The sequence below is a fragment of the Hevea brasiliensis genome, chromosome 12 (genome assembly GCF_030052815.1).
Source record: "Hevea brasiliensis isolate MT/VB/25A 57/8 chromosome 12, ASM3005281v1, whole genome shotgun sequence".
Taxonomy (NCBI): Eukaryota; Viridiplantae; Streptophyta; class Magnoliopsida; order Malpighiales; family Euphorbiaceae; genus Hevea; species Hevea brasiliensis.
In genome coordinates this window covers 32,578,411-32,599,818 of record NC_079504.1, presented here as the reverse complement: position 1 = coordinate 32,599,818, position 21,408 = coordinate 32,578,411, and the positions used below count along the sequence as shown (strand labels likewise).

The 21,408-nt window shown below is 32.4% G+C and overlaps 1 non-coding gene and 1 pseudogene across 1 annotated transcript; both read right to left on the bottom strand.

The window, feature by feature from the left end:
• Positions 1-408: 408 nt before the first annotated feature.
• LOC131168838 (disease resistance protein RPM1-like) lies at positions 409-5,596 on the bottom strand (annotated as a pseudogene).
• Positions 5,597-16,670: 11,074 nt separating this feature from the next.
• LOC131171685 (small nucleolar RNA R71) lies at positions 16,671-16,777 on the bottom strand. The gene has a single exon (XR_009142343.1). It is a non-coding gene; the product is annotated as a small nucleolar RNA R71 (small nucleolar RNA).
• Positions 16,778-21,408: the final 4,631 nt, after the last annotated feature.

Genomic DNA, 21,408 nt, shown 5'->3' with positions numbered 1-21,408 from the left:
CATAGTTGTCAATTTTGCATTAATTTGTAATTTTTACTTTGTTTTATAGGAAAAATGGTGTTTTTGAAGGACTGAAGAGAATTTTGCCATTGAGGAGTGTCTTCTACAGCCAAAGATGTCAAAACAAGTTTTCAAGCTGAAATATGCATTGACCAAACTGCATAACTTGCCGCATAAGCTATGCAGATCTGCATAAGGAGAAAGATCATCGTTCTGCAACCACTAAATGTGCATAAGGAGATCGCATAGCTTATGCACATTCTCACCTCCCTTATGCACCTTCACGGAATTGTGCATAGCCTATGCACCAAGTCATGCAACGCATAAGTGAACCAGATCGAAAATCGCATAAGGGATCGCATAACTTATGCACCCACTTATGCATCCCATAAAGAGTTCATTAATGAGTCAAGTAAGATTCCTCGATAATTCCTCCTAGAACACACCATTTTAGGGCTCCATGTCAGAAAAATGCTATAAATAGTCTCATTTTCCCATTTTAGAAGGGAGAGACAAGGAGCAGAAAAGGAAAGGAGAAAAGAGGCAGAATTTGAGGAGTCACTTTCACCTTCCACACCATTTTCAACTAAGATTTGCAGATTTCTTTCTTTCCTTACATTTTTCTACATTTCTAGTGTTTAATTTCTTACTTCTTAGCTTAGATTAAAGCTTTATTTCCATTTAAACTCAATATATCTTGTAAGCATTATGGATAGTGAGTAGTTTTACTTTTGATTCTGGAGTAAGGGTTGTAATATTTGAGATATTTTGTGGATTTTGATTGGGTAATCCATATTTTGTGGTCTTGATGAGTTTTATTCATTTCTTGTATGCTTAATGACATGCTTAGTGTAGGATCCCATTAAATAATGTTCTTAATCCATGGTTGAAGCACCGAAAGGAGAAGGCCTTGTGATTAGATAATCAAGAAATTGGACTTAATTAACTTAGACCTAGAAATAGGCTAAGGATTAAGAGGATTCATAGATTAATTAAAGAACTTAATGGGTCTTAATTAATTTGAAGTCCACGAAAGTAGGATTAGATTGATTAAGGCACTCTTTGTCTCACTTGAAAGGGAATTCAAAGGATTTAAGAATTAATCTCCTTAAAACCCATTAGTTTCACAAGATTGGATAACCAATTTAAAATCCCAAAATAACTCGAATATGAAATTCCGAACTCCGGAATCGCCTTTTTACCATTGTTAATTTTCAATTGAATTTAATTACTTGCCATTTTAAATCTTGCCATATTTGAACTTGCTTATTTCAATTTGATGCAATTTTAGTTTAATTAATACATTTTTGAATAGAATATTAATTTTGCACATATATTTCACATTCTCAATACCCATCAATTCATTGCTTTAATTTCAAAAATATTTCAATTTACTCAACTTTTTATATCAAAAATTCAATCACTAACACAATTCCTCGTGGGATCGATATCTTTTCTATACTACTTGTACGACCCGTGCACTTGCGGTAGGGACGCATCAATGTGCTGCACCTTTGAACGATCTTTGCTTTCCACATCATTTACACGTCCTATAAGACTTGAAGAACAGTTTGCCAAAACCAGAGATTGAAGATTGGTTAGGAATTCAATACCCTGAGGCACAGCATTTAACGCCAAGCAGGAATCGATAACCAATTCATGGATATCAGGCATAATCCCTTTCTCTATATTTATTCCTGTCAATTGAGGGAAATTAACCATACATAACATTTTAAGCATAGCAAAGCCACTGCAGAAATGTAGATATTCTTTAACAAAGGAATTAACTAGAACAAGCTGTCCCAATTTGGGCAGGGCTGCAATGTGAGGGAGTGGATCTTCCCTCAATCTAGACCAATGCAACCACAAATATGTTAGGTTTTGAAGTGAGCAAAACCAATGCGGTACCCTATCTAGTTTCCCAAACAAAAGAAGCTTCTGAAGTTGGGGTGGGGGTGTTTTCAATGCTTTCACTCGAAGGAACTCCGCTTCATTATTCACCATCAGACACAAGTAGTTTAGTAGTTTCAAGTTCTGGATTGAAGAGCACATGTTCTGTTCATCTGCTTCTTTCAAATTTACAATGCCCATTCTGTTTAGCTGGGTCATATTCCCAAGTTGCCTTACTATTTCCCCTTCAGCTTTAATGTGTGCCACGGCTTGCAATTTCTTCAATTTGCTAATTTCAAATGGTACTTTCACCCCCGGGGCAAATTCAAAATTATGGATGTCTCCAATCCACTCACTGCTCATTTTTAGAAGGCGCAAGTTCTGCAACTCAACTGCTTCACTCGGAAGTTCTTTTATATTTGTATTATGAATGTTCAACATCTCAAGGTTTCGAAGTTTTCCAACAGATTTTGGAAGCTCTGCTACTGGAGTCCCTCTCAGGTTCAAGTACCTTAAGTTGAATAGAGTCCCCACCACGTCTGGCAATAAATCAATTGCGGCATTTTCCAAATCCAGAGCTCTTAATAATTTGAATTTTGATAGCAATTTATCTGAGAAAGACACAGAACCATTCACAAACACAAACAGTGAACGAAGTTGTGTCATACTACCATATGATTGAAGATCCCCTTTAGTTGTTTGAATAGACAAGCGGCGAGCTTGATGAGATTCGCATTCTCCAATCTCAACTTTTCCATCATATACAACACCAAACTTCTCTTTCTCTGATATTGATAGACCAATCTCACGCAAAAGATCATGCATCTTGCAACGTTTTGGTCTCCCAAATTCATTTCGCGAGACAACTTGAAGCATGCTTCGAAGTATGAGTTCCATGAGATAGCTTTCTGCCACTTCTTTTGGTGCAGTCCTGTCAACTTGCTGAACAAATCCTTCGCTATCCATAGTTTAATGAGCCTTTTACGTTTAATTTCATAGTCTTCTGGAAAAAGGCAACAATAGAGGAAACAATGCTTAAGTGGGGATGGCAAGTCACTGAAACTAAGCAACAAAATGCTCTTGACTACTTCCAACATCTGATTATTATTTAGCTGCCAGTTCAAGTTGTCACAAACACTACTCCATTCTGTTATTGACTTTTTGGATGACAGGAGACCGCCCAAAGCCACAACTGCAAGAGGTAGGCCCTTACATTTTCTCACCAGTTCTAACGCCCAAGGTTCAAGTTCTCTTGGACAAGATTTATCAGGATAACTTGAGAATGCTTTCATGCAAAAGAGATCCCAAGCTTCTTTTTCCTTCAGCGGTTTAATAGTGAGAAAGTGACTTCTAACATCAGAAGAATAAGATCCCACATCTTCTTTTCGAGTTGTAAGCATTATCCGACTTCCGAACTGATTATTTGGAAGTGATACCTTTATTGCCTCCCATAAATTTGTATCCCACACATCATCCAAGACAACTAGGTATTTTTTTCTGCTCCAAATACCCAATAAGAATGCCTACGAGGTCTTTAAAGTCCTTTGTTCCCAAATCATTAGGAACTTCTTCCTTCCTTGACTGGTGGAATTCTTTGATTAAACTTTTGAGTAAATCATCTCTCGTATATGTCTGAGAGGCAGTAATCCATGCACAACATTCAAAATAGGATTTCACAGTTTCATCATTGTAGGCCTTGGCAACTAGCGTTGTCTTACCAGATCCCCCCATTCCAACCATTGAAATGAGAGTTCGATGTTCTTCTTTATCCATTAACCATGTTTTCAACAACCGACTTTCATCTACAAACCCTACAACATCATCTTCTTTCATAAAAAGAGCTAAATCCCTTTGGTACAATGGAAAATTGTAGTGGTCATTGGAGCATTCTATACTATCAATATCATATCTCTGTCTCCTCTCATCCATCCCTTTGATGGTTTTATTGATCTGTTGCAGCTTAGAGGCAATTTGACGCGTCTCCAAAAGAGTTTTTGGAGTGCGAAAAATTCGATGGAGTTTTGTGAAATGTTGTTGTCGATACACGTAATACATGTACTCATCAATGAGGTCTTCAATTTGGTGTGCAATGTCCCTCACATCTGCAACCCATGTCTTCATTACTTCTGACATGACTTGCTTTCTCTCAGCATCATGTAGAAAGGATTTCATGCTTACTAGTTCTCTCCTAATTTCGTCAAGCTCATCGTTGATGCCTACTGATAATGTTGCTTCATTCTGAACAGTAGACACTGTTAGTCCAATCACGTGGTCAACAGCAGCTGAGGCCATTTTGGCCTAATATGTTCACTTGTTTTCTGCTCTTCTTTGGTTAATTATGTCACTGCATTCAGCACTATTATTATTGGTTCATGTCTTAAATAAATAAATTAATATAAAGCAATAATTTTAAGTTTCTCACTTTTTTTCCATTAAATTTGAAAATATAGCATATTAATTAATATTTTCAATATTAAAAATTCATATAAAATGCGTTAATATTTTATCATAGCGCGTTATTCTCATGAAAGGGAAAATAAGATAAATACAAGCAAAACAAGAAGCAAATTAGTTCATTCCTGATAAGGGAAAATAAGATAATAAGAAGCAAATTCGAGTTCTTTTTGGTATTATAATTGTTATTAAATTTGTAATTAAAAAAAATTTGAATTTTTTTAATTGAAAAATTACATATTAGCAAAGGGAATTCAACATTAAGAGAGAAAAAATACAGCATGCTTTCAAACAAAAAAAATAAAAAGAACAACATCATCCACACCATGCATCCATCGATCAATCAAAACATCTACCATATAGTCATAAATCTAAATTATTAATTAGTGAATAAGCCAATTCTGGCATGCATTTGTGATAAATTTCAGCTAGAAAAGAATTATCTTAAGCCAACGATATATCTATACACACACACTTCACTTGTTGATAAGTAGAAGACTAGATAAGAAAATTGAGCAAAATTGGAGGACGTTCTGTTAAATTTTTCAGTTTTCAGTTATAAGGGAAAACCTTAGGAGAGAAGAAGGAACGCTTCCGGCCAATCTGGAGGAATTGTAGTGGCAGCTGCTTACTAGGGGATGCTGTTTTTACACAGCTAATTAACAAACCAACCAACCAAAATTATATATTAAGGAAAGTGGAGAGGAAGTGAAGTTGACTTTATTGGCAACTGAATGTGTGGCTGATAATACGCCCACCAAATTATATAAGAACCGTAGATGGCACGTATGCCATAAATTTATAAAACTTTGTAATTTCTTAATAAAATTTATACTCATAAATAAGGTATTATAAAAAAACAAGGGAGTTACGTCTTGTCTTCCTTTTTACAATGACAAGAACTATATAAAAATAAAAATATAAATAAAAAAAAAAACTGACACAATGACTTTTTGGCATTGCAGAACGTGAGATGTATCCATTACTTTAATATTACTGTAAACAAAGATTTAATTTGCCCATATGATAGCAAAGGCTTATCTGCACCTCCAACCTCAATCAATTAACGTATTCTATAACTTATAAATCACATATTTTAATTAAGCCCACTAAATTAAATATTAGCATCCATCACTTCCAGGTCCCTATATCCAAAATGTAATGAGATTGGAATAGACCACTAAAATGATGACAGCCCTTTAAACCATTGCCAAGCACAAAAATGAAGTTGGGCTTTGTGAAAACGAAAGCCCTTAAAGCATAAAATGACAACCCTTTAAATCAGCCTATATAATTTCAATCAATTCAGTTTAATCAATTTTTTTATTAAAATAATTAAATTCAACTGAAAACTGAAATTCCTCTGTAAAATTTATCGAACCCAACCATTTGAACCTATCAACCGAACTGAGTAAACCAAATTAATTTGTTCGCTTCAATTTTTTCGGTTATAACTGAAATTATTTACCCTTATACATAATCAAAAAGAGTAGTATTAACATCAAAATAACACCCTCAAATCAAAATAAAAACATGAGAAAAGCACTAAAATTAATATAAATCATTCATAATAAGACATAATAATTCCATGCAAAATATAAGATAACACCATTACATTTATAGTTAAAAAGATTATAAGAAAATTCAATACTTTTATGTTTAAAATTGTTAAGAAAAACTAAAAGAATAAAAGATATAGCATTAAATTTTATATAGTCCATAACTATAATGATAATTATAACTATACGCACATACATTAAATTTTTTTTTGCACACAATTATAATTTTAATTGCATAAATATAAAGACAAATATATATGATTAATTATATTAAAATTGTATAATTTGCTCAATACGTAGGGGGTTAATTAATTTCTTATTAGTAAAAAATACATTATCCATTAAAAAAGAGAGGTCAATTTAAATAAATATGTAAATCTCATATATAGTACTTAAATTTATTATAATAAATCCACCGCTGCCTACAGCATCTGTTTTTGTTGATTCTCGAGTTCGATTCAACGGAACCAAGAGCCATGCATAGCCATATACGAGTTCATACCATTCTCAATTAAACTAGTGAAAGGTTATAGTTCTGAACCTGTCGATTAATTTAATCTCTTATATTAATCTCATAAAATCTCTAATTTAAAATATAGTTAAAAACTTTTTGAATTGTGTAATAAAATTCAAACTAATAAAATTATTTTTAAACACAAACCACATCAAAATACATTCATGAACTTCAAACAAGGATAGAGGGTTAACCTTTTCTTTTTTCCGATCCATCCATTTTTCTTCTTCATTTGTAGTCATTTGTGCATATTTGATGGTGTATTATGAGAGAAAGAAAAACAAAAAAGTGAAAGCCGTCCCCTGATAGCCTGTCCAAGAAAAAAGCCAAAGCAAGTTAATTAAATGCCAAAACATTGGCGTGAGAGTCGAGAGTTTTATGCGAGGCAAAAGCTAGGTGAGTGTAATATAAAAATCTAACTAGTAAGAGGCTATTCTGTGTTCATGATAGAGTTCCTGTTGGTATTATGATAGTGAATAAAACAGTAATTAAAAAAATCAATCAAATAGTCATAAATCTACGTGTGAATAAGCCTACATATATACATACATATATATATGATCAAATTAATCAATTATTAATAAGTAGAAGATTAGATGAGAAGATTAAGAAAAATTGGAGGACTTTCTGCTAAATTTATCATATTTCAGATAAAAGGGAAAACCTTTGGAGAGAAGAAGGAATGCTTCCCACCGGTTTGGAGAAATTTTAGTTGCTGCTGTGTAGTACAAGGGGATGGTTTTTTTTTGCACAGCTAATCAACAAACCAACAAAATTATATATTAAGGTGGAGAGGAGGAGAAGTTGACTTGCTCCACAACAGTGAGTCAGTTGGCCACTCTGGCCTGTTTGGTTTAATTATTGGATGTAACTAATATATGTTTTTGTTAATTGATAGCTGATACTAGCTGATATATTTTAAGCGTTTAGTAAAATTATGTCTAATTATTACTACTATATGTATAATAATTAATAAGAGTATATATTTTTTTTATTTTATTATTAAATATACATATAATTATTAATTTATTATATAACATATTAAAATATGATTATTTTTTAATATATATAAAAAGGAACATTATAGTTATTATATTTATAGTATTTTATATTTATTTATTATTTATTATAATTTTAAAAAAATTTATTGATATGGAAAATTATTTTAAAGATAGAAAAATTTTTATAATTAATAAATTTTTAAAAGAATAACATAGTCTAAATTAAAAATAAAATTAAATCAATTAGTAACCAATGAGAATCAATTTTAAAAATAAAACTAATACAAACTATAACTCATACATATTTTTAAAAATTTATCAAACACCATATTTTACTTATTTGAATATTTATTAATTATTATCAACATCTAAAAAGTGAGCCAAAGCACTCAATCTGAACATGTAACTGAGACCCTAAGCTTTGATTGATTGAAAAGAATTGGTAGTTAGCTAATTAAACTAAGTACGATTTTTTCTATATAAGAAATAATTTTGTATTAAATGATTTTAATTTAATTACCATATTTTACTTTTGGATATCTATTAGTTATAATAAGTATCTAAAAAATGAGCCAAACACCCAATATGAACATGTGACTAAAACCGTAAGCTTTGATTGATTGATAAGAAGTCGTAGTTGGCCAATTAAACTAGGTACAATTTTTTCCTTGCTACTCTGACAACGAAATTAAACATAAGGAATAATTTTATATTAAATAAATTTAATTTATTTAACCCTATTTTATTTATTTGGACGCCTATTAATCATCATCAACATTTAAAAAGTGAGCTAAACACTCAATCTGAACATGTGAGTGACGTTGTAAACTTTGATTGATCGAAAAGAATTGGTAGTTGGCCAATTAAACTAGGTATGATTTTTCCCTTGCTTCTCTGACAACGAAATTAAATATAAGGAATAATTTTATATTAAAAAAATTTAATTTAATCACTTTATTTTATTTATTTAGATATTTATTAATTTAATTATTATATTTTATTTATTTGAATATCTATTAGTCATCATCAGCATTTAAAAAGTAAGCTAAACACTCAATATGAACATGTGACTTACGCCGTAAGCTTTGATTGATCGAAAAGAATTGGTAGTTGGCCAATTAATCTAGGTACGATTTTTCCCTTGCTTCTCTGACAACGAAATTAAATATAAGAAATAATTTTATATTAAATAAATTTAATTTAATTACCTTATTTTATTTATTTAGATATTTATTAATTTAATTATTATATTTTATTTATTTAGATATCTATTAGTCATCAGCGTCTAAAAAGCGAGTCAAACATTCAATCTGAACATGTCACTGACGCCATAAGCTTTGATCGATAGAAAAGAATTGGTAGTTGGCTAATTAAACTAGGTACGACTTTTTCCTTGCTTTTCTGATAATGAAATTAAATATAAAAAATAATTTTATATTAAATAAATTTAATTTAATTACCTTATTTTATTTATTTAGATGTCTATGAGTCAATATTAACATCTTAAAAGCGAGCCAAATGCTCAATCTGAACATGTGACCGAGGCCGTAAGCTTTGATTGATCGAAAAGAATTGGTGGTTGGCCAATTAAACTAAATACAATTTTTTCCTTGCTACTCTGACAATGAAATTAAATATAAGGAATAATTTTATATTAAATAAATTTAATTTAATTCATGGATGTGTAGTCTCTTTCTGTTACTATTTTTACACATTTATTACCTGTAAATTTTTTTTAATTAAAATAAATTATTTACAGAAAGAGATTTTATCTTAGTTTGTTATGGGAATATCAAAGATTTTTTTTTAATAGCGTCTACCAAAGAGCATTAGTCACACACACACACACATATATATATATATATATATATATATATATATATATATATATATATATATATATATATTCTCGTGTGTTTAAAAGTACCAAACACTACAAGATTTTTAATTTCATTGGTAATTCTATAAAATCTGTTGGTAATTTTAATTACTAATTGATTCAGACAGTTGCAGTGAATTTTGTTGATAAATTTTTTACCACTAAATTTCAAGTGCGTTAGTATTTACCAATCGATTACCAATGAAATTTTCGTTCGTATTGCCAATGAATTTCAAAATTTGTTGATAGAAAAATAAAATATAAAAAAAATCAAATATTGCAATAACAGATTTAAATTTCGTTAATAAATTCCTTAATAATTTTAAAAAATAAAAAATATATATTTTCAACTAAAATAATAAATTTTATTATTATTTTGTAGATTAAAATTTTGAGATTTAAAATTATTTTATTATTATAAATATGTTTTTATTTTATGACTAGTAATTATTAAAAACATATTATAATGAGAGGAAAAAAATGGTATTTAAGAAAGAAAGGAAATAAAGATGAGGAAATGAAATGAGGGAAAATTATATTATTGAAAATGGAAAATATATGGTAAAAATTGAAAGGGAGAAAAAAATGAAAGTGAAGAAAATGATGAAAAAATAAGTGAAGAAAATAAGAGGAAAAGAATAAAATGAGCAAGAAAAGAATAAAATGAGCGAAAAGAGAAGAAATGATGAGAGAAAAAGGGAAGAAAATGATGATATAAGAGGGAAGAAAAATAAGAGAAAAGAGAAGAAAATATTGAAAGAAGAGAAAAAAAAAATTAGAGCAAAGGGAAGAAAATGAGAGAAAAGAAAAGAAAATGAGAGAAAAGAGAAGAAAATGGTAGAAAAAAAAAACAAAGAAATAAGAGAAAAGAGAAGAAAAATTAAAATGGAAGAGAAGAAAATTATTGAATAAATGAAATGATGAAAAGAAATATAGTGTTTTTAGATTAGATATATGATTTACCAATAGAATTATCAACGGATTGCAAATCCATTGTTAAATTTTTTCCAAAAAAGTGGGCTTTTTCCTTCCAAGAATTACTAATTGATTTTGAAATTCATTAGTAATTTATAAATTTTGAAATCCATTACTAATTTACCAATGGATTATGTTGGTAATTAAAAAAAATGTAGGCTTTTTGAAAATAAAGGTGAAATTTTTTTCTTTGAAAATTACCAACGAATTTCAAAATTTGTTGGTAAATACCAACAGATTTTGAATCCGTTAGTAATTTGAATACTTAATTTTTTTTATGTCTCACAAATTACCAATGGATTCGAAATTCATTAATAATTTGAAGACTAAATATTTTTTTTATGCCTCAAAAATTACCAACAAATTTCAAATTCATTGATAATTTGAACACTAAATTTTTTTATGTCACAATTTACTAATGAGTTTTAAAATCTATTGGTAATCCGTTGGTAATCACCAACGTATTCAAATCCATTGTTATATTGATAGATTTTTGTAGTGAGAAATCAAGGTTTGACTAGATTCAATTAGGAGATTGCAACTTTTTTTTTAATATGAAAATTATGTCTTGTAGGAAGTGGAATAGGATTGAAATGCTCATATTCAGTTTTAGGAGATTTTACTAGCAAGTTGTAGTTAGTTTTTTGGTGGGTGTATGGGGATCTTGCTCTATTGGGTTCTACTCCTATTAGTTATCCACCATCTACTCTTTCCATTTCTCAAATTCAACTAATTTTCCACTTCTTATTAAAAATTGTTCTAGGAGTGGATTAAGGATCAAGATATTTTAAAGGATGTGGAAGTTGAGTTCTATAATTCTTTAAATACTGAAGAGATATTTTATTGCCTAACTTATCCTATTAGGAATATGTTTCATATGTTACCAATGGACTTGATAGATCCTCTATGTCATCCGGTCACTCTAGCAAACTAAAGGTTGCTTTGTTTGATATGAAGCCTTGGAATACTATAAGGCCCTATTCGGTAGTAGCTTTTAAGGTAGCGTTTAGTATTTTGACCCTAGTCAAAATACTGTCTCTTATTTATATTGTTTAGTGACATGGTGTTTAATCTAGCATTTAAAGGTTGAGGGAGTGATTTATAAAAAGTTACCCCTCCTAGGTTTTAGAGGTTGAAGGCATGTTTTGACAAAGGTTGACAAGATGATACCACTATTTTACATTTAATATATAATCTAACAATTATTTTTATTAAAAACTTCTATTAAATCACTATATAAACAGTTAACTACTAATAGCTAATATCTAAAAGCTAACAGTTGACATCTACTAAAATAGCTAATAGCCGAACATGGCCTAAGATATGACAGGTTACATGTGGATTTTCATCAATGCCAATGGAGCGTGGTTGGTCTAACTATGTTGGAAGAGGTCCATAGAGTCTTTAGAGGAGGCATTATGGAGGAAAAAACGAATAAGACCTAAATAACTTTGATCCCAAAGGTAAAAGTTCCATAATCTTTTTCTTAGTTTCACTTGATTAGCCTGTGCACTATAATTTACAAAGTCATTACCAAAGTGATTTCAAACACATTAAAGAAGGTCGTCTTGCCCTTCATAGTTGGACCAACCTAGACAAGCTTTGTTTCAAGCACAAACATGGCTGATAAAATTATAACTGTCCAAGAAGTTGTTAATTCTATGCATAGAAAAAAAAAAAAAAAAGATTAGGTTGGATTCATGCCCATTAAAGTGGATTTAGAAAAAAAAACCCACGACCAAGTGACTTGGGACTTTCCATTTGATACTATTATGGACTAAGGTATTTCGTTAGAGCTCTAAAAGGTATTTTAAATTGTGTATCCTCTAGCTTTATGCAAGTTGTGTATAATGGAAATGCTACTAGGGTTTTTGCCTGGAAAGATGCCTTTGTCAATGAGACCACCTCTATCCTTACTTTTGAAATGTCCCATATTATGTAGGAAAGGGATATACAATGGGTTTATATAGCCTGAGTCCAACTTCTAACTTGGATTAACTATTTTGGGCCAAGTGAAATAGAGCTTGAAAGCTATTTAGGCCAATTGGGTCTTGATGTTGCAATTGGTATTAGAACCAATCTTGGGTTAGAAAACTATGTAAAGTTGGCAGGCCAATAAGGAAAGGACTACTGTAGTTAGAGACAAGGTGGAGCCATTCTAGGCACCAATGAACTACAATACCTAAGGATCCGATCTTAACATAGTAATTGTACACAATATAGCACAACATTAGCATACAATATGATAAAGATGTTCTCAAATTTAGAGGGAGACATTGCAACATTCCACATCAAGTAGTAAAGGGATATATAATGTGACGGTCCGAGGTACTTGGTACCCAGTGTCAATCTACCCATTTATCCAATCCAGTCATCCAGTATAGGTTACTTGGGCATGAAAAAGTATAAATGTAATTGAATTGATTATTAAAGGAAGTAAGGAAATTAAATATCAAGATAAAGAACAAGAATGATTACAATAAAAAGAGGCTCAAAATCATCAAGAAAACGATTAATAAAATGCTAGAAAGAGTTAATATCATAAGATGTAATTAGCCTTCGATTAAACCATAAGTTAGTAATTATTTATTTCTTATAAGCACAATAGCCAGGAAATTTTTACTTTTATTTGCATATTATATTTTCTTTTATTATTGGCACCACTAAGCTTTATGCTTAGCGCGTTGCTTTTGCAACGCGTAGGTACTGAAGAATTGGCCAGAGAGCCTAGCAAACCACAAATTGGGTGAGACTTGTATACAGATCTATATAGCGTCCGTGTCACCTCACAGACTTCAGTGCATTGGTAGGATACTAGGTCCCATTTTGGTATTTTGTACTGTTTGTATTTTGTAATTAAACTTTTATTTTATCATGTATAGTTGAAACTCATGTAATATATTTTGGTATTAATGCAAATATTTGTAATTTGTGTTTATAAATGAAAATTTAGTATTTATCTATGAATTGTACATGATTATCATGTGAAATGAATAAATGATAAATAAAAGAATTTTTGAGAAATGGTTGAGAAATATTGAGATTATGTTGATAAAATGGAGTTTGAGAATAATTGAAAATGTATTGGAAGTGTTTTTCACAGGTTCCAAAGAACTGTTTTATTCATTTTTAGCCGATACTCTGTCGAATGTTCTATAAAATTTTCGGAACCTCAAATGAATTTATAATTTCAATAAATGACTTAAATGAGTTAAATTTCACAAATTGCACTTCATAACCATTAAGAAATAAATTAAGGAAAGATAAAAATAATTGAGATAAAATATGGTGTTCCGGTACACTGTGTGACATATCTTGCTCGGCTACACTGTAGACGGGTAAGGGGTGTCACATATAATGAGTTTGTAAAGCCCATCCAACTACTAAAAAATAACTTGGTTAACTATTTTGGGCCCAATGAAATAGGGCCTAAATGTTATTTAGGCTAGTTGGGCCTAAGATGTTACAACCTGTTTGTCCTTTGTATGGAGCGAATGCCTATGACATTGCAAAAATAGTGCAATTAGTGTCTTGGAAGCTGATTCAGCTTTGTAGATGAGGTCTATAGCTTACAACCCTTTTTCTCATTAATGATCAAATTTTATTTGTTAAGTATATATCGTAACAACCTAACCAAGGACCATTACCGATGCTAGGGAACAGGTCAGCTTAAGGCTGCTAGAATACGAAACAAGCCTAAACCTATGAAATATAACTCATTCCATATGAACTAAAACCTAAGCAATTCATAGATAGTCACACTTTAGCATTTACATTGGGGCATACATCATTTTTTTCTTTAAAATTGTTTTAGAATTTAAATCCTTTCATTTCATTCATACATGCTAAAGTGTAATTCTCTCATACATTCATAACTATCTAATGAGGATGCTTTAAAGGTTAAGATAAACATTCTTACATATCTTAAACTTAAACAATACATAGTAAAATTCTTTACAACGCAGTATCTAACCATAATAAATTACATGTCATTTCTATAAACTCAATACACATAAAACTTTCTAAAGCTTTTCTTGTTGTTAGCTCTCCTTGAAGCCACCTCTATCCTTGTAACTTTGCATCTAGGTTAAGTGAATGGGGTAAGCTTCAAAGAGTTCAGTGAGTAAACTAACCAAACATAAATTATTCATTTCATTCATATATAATGCATCAATCACATGAGTTTTCACATCACAAACATTTTACATAAGCTGAACTTGTCACCAGTGATTTCCCATATCTAATGTGTCGGCTCATACAGAGGCTCCTCAGAATTTTCTCTTAAATACATAACATTTCCAATGTGCCTGGCTCATATAAAGGCTCCTCGGGACTTCTGCTTATTAGGCCTCACCTAGTCTTACCACATCATATCATATCATGCATGATCATAGACATATAACATAGCTGTATCATAGGGGAAACTAGTGGGTCATCTAACATTCATTGGCATTAATAGCAATTATGCATAAATGCAACATCTTTGTGTTCCCGATGCATATATCCTAATAGAGGCATGTGGATGATTATGATTTCAATTAAATCACTTTTATTTATTAAGATTAGTGTTACTCATCTCTTGTAGTCTATCAAACACCTTACATGAACGGTTGCCATCCTTGGATTCTTAGCTCCCCGAGTCCCTCAAGTTCGATCCTATAAACATCAAACCCTAAAGAGTTATTCAGAGCTTAAAAGCTCTATACACATACTAAACATCTTATTCTAAGTCCTTTTGGATCATAGAAAGAAGTTTTGGAGCCTTGGAACAAAAAGGGAAATAAGGCTAGCAGAACCAACTTTGGTTGACGAAGCATGGGACATCAGCTATTGAAGTCCTAGGTTTCAGCAGCCAAACCAAGAAATCTCCAGAGAATTATGGCCACTCTGGCTGCAATGTAATGATCTTCGGCAGCCGAACTTGGGAATCTCTAGAATTCCTAAGTTCGAATTCTATAGCAAGTTCATCCTCAAAACTTCAAAAATCTCAAGGTTCTCCAAACATGATCCAACTATACAAACACATACCTAGGGCCTCCATTAACTTGAAACTATTCTTGGATGTTACATGCATTCATCTAAGATCCTAAAAACAAGATCATACTCAATCTTCATTCAAGAACACTAAAGCTACAAACATCAATTGACCTAATTGACACTATTTTCTTTAAAACTAACCAATTCATGCTTATCAACTCTTTAGCCTTATAAAAAACAAACCCTTTTTGCATGTAATAACTCTACCAAACTCAAAGGTTTAAACTACACCACTATCACATGCAATCCATAAATACTTTTCTTACCCAAGTACATATACTAAAAACATATAGCAAATTAAATTGAAAAGAAGAAAATAAATACCTTTCTCCCTTGGAACTAAGTTTAAGATAGAGGTTAAAGAAATCTTTAAAATCTCTTGAAATCTTATGCTCTCAAACCAAAACAAGTATTGAAGCTCTCAAAACTTCACATCAAATAAATTTTAAGGAAAAAATCCTTTGCATGCAACAAAAATAGAGAGAGAGAGAGAGAGAAGAGAGAGAGAGAGAGAGAGAGAGAGAGAGAGGAAAAAATTACTTTTTCTTTGAAATTCAAACTAAATGGGCTATTTATACCATTGCTGTCGAGGGGACTTTCAGCTACCAAAAGCCCTTTTATATTTATAGTAGATATAAATATAAAAAGTCAGAAATAAGTCAGGGGATTAATTCTTTTACATTCAAGCATAGCAATTCCACCTTGCGAGATTTTGCACAATAAGTTTTTGCCACCATTGCCAAGGAATCTTTATGTTTGATATTAAACAATAGGTAATATAATTAATTAAGACATTTTATTTTACCTAGTTTTTATTAGTTTATCTTATTTGTTCTTTTAACTTTATTTCAAGATCTTTTATTTAGTTTATGACGAGAACTAAACTAGAAGAAGAACTTTTTGAATTAGATCCAGAAATAGACAAAACTCTTAGAGCTATCAAAAGGGGAAAGAAGCAACAGGAAGCTGAGACTTCAACCATGGTGGACCATCATCCAAAACCTTTCAGAGGCTATGGAGCCCTAGCTATTCGAGGATTTTAACTAAGTGTAACTAGACCAACAATCGATGTCAACAATTTCAAATTGAAATCAACATGGCTCCAGATGATTCAATGGACTCAATTTAGAGGATCACCAATGGAGGATCCACACTACCATCTCCAATGTTTTCTTGCTCTTTGCGATACATTCAAGATGAATGGCATTTCTGAAGATACCATTCGACTAAGAGCATTCCTTTTCTCTCTTAGGGATAAAGTAAGAAAGTGGCTATTATCTCAACCCATAGGATCATTCACTAATTGGATTGATATGTCACAAACCATTTTAGCAAGATACTTTCCACCGGGGAAGACTGCTAAACTTAGAGCTAAACTCAACACCTTTAGACAGGAAGATAATGAATCTCTCTATGATGCATGGGAAAGGTACAAAGATCTTAAGAGGGAGTGCCCACACCATGGCATTTAGGATCGACTCCTCATTCAAAACTTCTGTAATGGTTTACTATCATCAGTAAGGAGCACTATAGATTTAGCAGCTAGGGGAGACCTAATGGAGAATACCACTATCGAAGCTTTTGAGCTTTTGGAGACAGTTGCCTACCACAATTTTGAATGGTCAAATAAAAGAAGAGACAAAAGGAGAACAAATGGTGCACTAAAATTGAATGCACAGAGTATGATCAATGCTTAATTTGACCAATTATCAGAGAGGCTTGATAGATTGCAAGCCAATTCAATAGGAGCTAGTAACAAATTCAGAACTAGCCTCAACAGTCATAACCTCTAAGCTTTCAAAATAGAAATCAAAACTAGCCTCAACAGCCATAACTTCCTCAACCATAATAGCTTGAACTGAAGATGACTATGGAATCTATGATGGAAAGCTTTTTAGTAGCACAACAATAATAAAGTGAGATGATCAAGTAGCTTATTTCCAAGATGGACCCATTAGCTACTCAGAACAATATACTTCAAAACCAAATTGCTCAACAAGCTAGTTCTTCAAGCAAAGTCATTGGTAAACCATCTAGTAAGCCTAAAATGAATCTAAAGGAGTAATGCAAGGCAATTACTTTAAGGAGCGGTAAGATGTTGGAAAACCAGAAACTAGTAGACAAGCAAGAATAATCTGATGAAACTTCTAGTGAGAATAAAGCTCAAGCAAAGGAAAAACAAACACATGCTGACAAGGTATAGAGAAGCAAGAGGAAAAGAAAGTAAATAAGAAGGAAGTACCTAAGCCCTATCACCCACCATTATTTTTCCCTCAAAGATTTCAGAAAGCAGTTTAGGAAATTCTTAGAGGTTTTGTAGAAACTCTATATCAACATCCCCTTCATAAAAAGTCCTATCTCAAATGTCATCCTATGCCAAGTTTTTGAAGGAGATACTCTCCAATAAAAGAAAACTAGATGACCATGAGACAGTGTCCCTAATTAAAGAATGCAGTGCAATATTGCAAAACAAACTTCATCTAAAGCTAAAAGATCCTGAAAGTTTCTCCAAACCTTGTCTCATAGGTAACAGGAAGATCAATAAAGCCCATTATGTCCTAGGACCAAATGTTTGTCTTACGTCCTTATCCTTCTATCAGAAGCTGAATGTTGGAGAGCTAAAACCAATCACTATCTCTTTGCAATTAGCAAACAGATCTGTCAAGTATCCAATTGGAATTCTAGAGAACATTCCAATAAAGGTTAGCAAATTCTTCATTCCTATTGACTTTATTGTCCTATAGGAGGAAGAAGCTGTCCAGATTCCCATAATCTTGGGAAGACCATTCTTAGTAATTGTAGGAGCCATTATAGATGTTAAAAATGGGTTGTTGACTTTCAAAGTAGGAGAAGAGGAAGTAGAATTCAACCTATTTGAAGCTATGAAACAAAAGTTAGACATGGATTAATGCTTAAGGGTAGATATTATTAATGAGTTAGTAAAAGAGGAGTTTAAAAAGAAATATATAAGAGATCCTCTAGAAGCCTATATTGTGCATAACAATACCATTGAAGATGAAAACAACAAGATTGCAGCCTATGCACAATTACTGGAAGCTAGCCTACCACTACCACCAACCTAAGTACACTGTAAGTGGAGTAGTTGAAATAAACTTCAACCATGTCAGCTCCAACTAGCAAGGAATAAGCACCCTAGGTAGAAGGAAAATGTTTTTCTTCCATTCTGAGATCTAGGTGGTTTGGACCCTTCAAAGTCTTGTAAGTATTCCCTCATGGCGCAGTAGAAGTATGGAATAAATTATCAGGAGCATTCAAAGTCAAGGGTCAATGCTTAAAGCCATACATCTTTAGAGAACCTATTGAAAAAGGAGCAACACACTCCTTTGCTGATCCACCTGCTCCACAATAAACAAGTAGTAAAGTCAAGCTAAAGATTATAAATAAGCGCTCTTTAGGAAGTAGCCCAAGTTTTCTTTTTCTCATCTTGCAGATTTATTTTAAATTTCACTTTGCAAACCATCCAAATTCTAATCTTGAATTATTTCAAGTCAAAAGTAGATGCAAGAATAAGGAGAGAGGAATGGACAATTAGGCAAAACCACACAAGGGCAACAAACTCCAAATAGGGATGCTTTATTAGCTTTACTCGATATATGTATCTTTCTATGTTGTTCTGATAAATGCTAGTCTACCAATTGTGCATCACATGCAAAATAGCAACCATTTTTTTTCTCGAAGATGCACATCTAAATAGAAATATAGTAAAAAAAGGGTACTATTGTGCATTTTAATTATTAAAACAATGAGTTTTCTTAAGGAAAGTGATGAAGAATCAACTAAAAGAGCAAAAACCTAGAAAAAGTAGGTTACACGGGGTATCCTGTGTAACACTACACAGGCTGTATAGTAAGGAGAATGCAAGCTTCCGAGAAAAGTAGTTGCAGCAAGTTACATAGGGTGAGCCATGTAAGATTGCAAGGCCTGTACAACTAAATCAAATTAGACAAAATCAAAAGTGGTTACAGAAAGTTACATGGGGTGACCCGTGCAACATTGCATGGCCTGTGTAACTTATAAAGTAATTAAACAAAAACAGTCGATTTTCGGCAGAACATTATGTGAAGTGACCCGTGCACCACTACACGTCCCTGTGTAATTTTAGGCAAATCACAAATTTGAAGTGCCTTTTACGTGAAACACTCCCACCCTACTCAAACAACTCTAATGCCTATTTAAATGCCAAAACATTCCTCTTTTCTACAAAAAAACACAACTCTTCTCTCTTAAGAACTCCCAATTTGTCCTTCCCAATCTCAAATCCCTCCAAATCCTAACCCTAAAAATCACTTTTCTCTTACAAATGGCACCCACCAAGCAAGTAGTGGGCCATGCATCATCATCTAGGGCAAGGGAACCAATTTGCTCTCCTCTAAGAAGGCAAAGAACATGCCATTCACAAAGGGAGGAAGCCACTCCCCAAGCCTAATCCATGGCCACCCAATAAAACCCATTGTAAAAGTAAGATTTGGCATTGGCATGGCCATTCCATGATGCCACCCACAAAGCTTCATGCATTCACCTTTCCAAAAGAAAGGTAATCTCTGCCAAGTATCTTGATGAGGATTTGTTAGACTAGCTAGGGTTACACAAGTAAATCAACTTTTGGAGAACATTGGGTGGAATAGGTTTGCCACACTTCAATTTCCAATCTATAGAGACCTCACCTTAGAGTTTCTAAGAAGTTTTAAAACCACACTTTGGCTCAGAAGTAGAGAGGAAAGGGGACAAATAGAATTTAAATTGATAAGATGGACAGGGCAATGAATATGGATGAGTTCAATGCCATTTTTGGGTTTGACAATAAGGGATTCTAAGAAATCACCACAAAGATGGCAGTTTACAATGGGATCACAATCTAGAGGACCATAACCCCCAATGCCCCTGAGTACCAACCCAACATATCCAAATCCTCAAGCCTCACAAACCTAGCACTGAGATACCTCCATCGTTTAACAACCCATACCATTATGGGGGGAAGGGATATTTTGAGGGTGTTAAATGCCAACAAATTATTTTTCCTTTAGTGCATGTTAAACAACAGAAGATGCAACACAGAGTTCTTCCTATGCCAACACCTCAAACACATTTGCCACCAAACAATGGGACACATTGTCAATGGAGGCCTCATCATTGCCATTACCATCCTTTATGGCTTTGTACCCACCAAAGTGAGGCTGCGCCCTATTACAGGGACAACATGAATTGATGCAACCACTATTATATCAATGGGATTATGCAAAAGGGCAAGAGACTAGTGTTTTTTGGTGGATGAAGATGGTGAAATTATACCGAGAACAAGGCCCTAGCAACAAGGAGAGCCATCCTATCCGCCACAGTAGAGAGAAACATCCCAACAACCTAAAAAGCAACAGCAGGAAGAAACAGACCCTATTCAACAATCCTTGCCAGGTTGTGTTGCACCAGTCACACTAACACCTACATACCCTATCCTGGCCTACTTACAGCACATGGAGACAACTTTTGCACAAAGGTTTAGAAACCTAGAGGATAGCCTCCAGGAAGAGCACAACAAATTGGACATGCTTCCAGAGTGCAAGACAATGGACCATCCTCCCCCTCCGAAGACTTTTAGATTTAGGCTTTAGCTTTTTGAACGTTTTACTTAATGTAAAGGCTTATAGGAATGTTAAGCCTACCATTAATAGCAAAGCCTAAATTCTATTTGTCCATTCTACTTCTTGCAAATATTAATAGAAATGCATTGCTTTCGACTTTCTATATGTGTTATCTTTTTAATTACAAGCATACATATGTCTATAGTTGACACTAAGAACAATGTTAAGAATGAGTTTGGGGGTATAGCAAAGTCCTGCTTTTCTTTATTCTCTTATTGCTTTACTCTCATTTGCTTTTTCTATTTTTATTTCTTTACTTCTACTTGCTTTTTCTATTTTTGTTCTCTTTTTTTATTTTTTATATCTTTTTTTTTGCATTTTAGTGCAATTATACTATCTTTTACACCTAATTTTGTATTTACATCAAATTTTAAGTTTTATCCTTATCTTTAGAACCATAATTAAAAATTCTAATAGCAAACAATTGTTCTCTCTTGTTTAA